The sequence below is a fragment of the Pseudophryne corroboree genome, chromosome 6, assembly GCF_028390025.1.
Source record: "Pseudophryne corroboree isolate aPseCor3 chromosome 6, aPseCor3.hap2, whole genome shotgun sequence".
Lineage (NCBI taxonomy): Eukaryota > Metazoa > Chordata > Amphibia > Anura > Myobatrachidae > Pseudophryne > Pseudophryne corroboree.
In genome coordinates this window covers 50,367,044-50,369,146 of record NC_086449.1, presented here as the reverse complement: position 1 = coordinate 50,369,146, position 2,103 = coordinate 50,367,044, and the positions used below count along the sequence as shown (strand labels likewise).

General features: G+C 41.7%; 1 pseudogene; it reads left to right on the top strand.

Moving 5' to 3' along the window:
* Window positions 1–1,532: 1,532 nt before the first annotated feature.
* LOC134937362 (5S ribosomal RNA) lies at window positions 1,533–1,650 on the top strand (annotated as a pseudogene).
* The last annotated feature ends 453 nt before the right edge of the window (window positions 1,651–2,103 follow it).

Genomic DNA, 2,103 nt, shown 5'->3' with positions numbered 1-2,103 from the left:
ATCCCACCACAGTCAAGATAGACCAATACCCACAACCCCACCAATAAATAACCCGGGCGGCTTAAGAAATATACTAGCAAATCAATACAACCAGTCAAGCAATGCAACATCCTTAGATTTATTTCATATCCAATTTATATGTACTCATTTCAATTTTATTTTATTTTATTTATTTTTTTCATTTTTTTCATTTCAATTTCATTTCGTCAACAACACACAGGCCAATTAATTGACCACTTCAACATTTAATCTACAAGTATTAAAACTGATTAGCCCAGAGCTGGGTGGTGAAACCCCAGCCAATTCCTCTATTTCTCTCCTTTTATTTTTATTTTATTTTTATATTTATATTTATTTTCTCTATTCACTTATGCTATTCCCCTGTTGCCATGCAACGTGACGCTACCTTCAGTGGAAACTTCAGGCCATGATACATAAATGGTTACCATGGTAACAGACTCGTTCACACACTAGCTTCGGCTAAACCAGCTGTCTGGCACGATATCAGAGCCAGGCACATACAGCGTCCCTTTTCCTGAACGTCCCCGTCAACAGGACCTCCCCCTCACCTCCCACAAGCCGGAACCCTCCAGGTTGCCCAGCAACCCGATATACACTCATTGATATAGCGGTAGATGAACCGCTTCCCTTTCCGTCCGGGACGTGGGACCTCCCCGTTACCCCTGATAGGCTGACACTCCCTGGGTTGCTAAGCAACCACATACGCAACCACGGCTTCCGCCGAACACAGCGGGAGCTGTACTTTCAATTAGGAACGAGCAGCCATTGGCTGACTAATGAATAACAGGGTTTTTTAAACCCAGCACAACGCCAAAATAGCAGCATTGGAAGTGAGCAAGCCCGTTGTTACGGGTGAAACGCGTTTTCCTATCCAATATGCAATAAGGACTCTGAGCAAGGCATGCAATAGGATCCTACACGGGAGAATACCAATACTACCCATCACCCTCAACTGACCCAGGGATCTGGGCGGTAATCGGTATCATCTTTGATATGATTATGTTTTCTATCAGTTTCTGTGATTATTTGGTGGTATATACACTAATTGATGTTTAAGACAGCATATCTATCCCGGGTGTAACCAATGAATGGAGATGATAGCTCCAGCCGTGATACACGCATGCTGTACTTGATTACTATATTACCTTTACCCGTCATATATTCTTACATACATTGTATCTGAGACCTCTCTTTCTGATACTATTGGATATGTTGTTCAAATTGAAATGAAAATGTGTGGATGAAATTTTCTCCCATAATAGGGCATTTTCCACGATTCATGCATACGGTGATACCGTGAACACATACCATAGACAATACAGATGTGCAATTTTGCCTGAATAGTGTATTGTGTTTCTAACAAAGAATTCATTACTTTCCTTATTTTCGTGGACTCTCATCCATGATTCCTGGGAGCAATCCCAGGTCTAACAGGGACAGCAGATCCACACTTCTCCCTTAATCTACCATTTAGGTGCACTCTCATTGGTGAGTGGAACACCTCATTTACAGGTTACTATCATACCTCACCGCTAGAGCCCAATCTCGTCTGATCTTGGAAGCAAAACGGTGATGGGCTGGGTCAGTATCTGAGGGGTGACCCTCAGAGAATACCCAGTGTAGTAATCTGAGGCTGTTTCAATTTAAAACTCAATACCAACAGCAGTATCACCACTACCTCTTCTTTCCCACCTGTATTTATTTTTCCTGATAATTTCTTTCAGGCAAGAATATTTGTACATGATTATTTTTGGTCTCATCAATACATGCGCTGCCTGTACTGATACGGTATGAGAATAGATGTATGATTACTCTCTCAGGCGAGAATTAATTAGGAATTATTTATTCCACTATATCAGGCACACCCATTAGGGTTTGAGTGCCGAGGACAGGACTAGGTAATATACATGTTATACACACTCCCGGTGTAATTGATACCTACTTTTGCATGACCAATTTTGGTCCCATTAAAACAAGCATTGCTTGTACTGGTATGGCATGAGAACAGGTGTACGGTGATTATATCTACACCTCCATGCCAGTCTATATTGGTATATACTAAACCAGGACATACTAACCCCG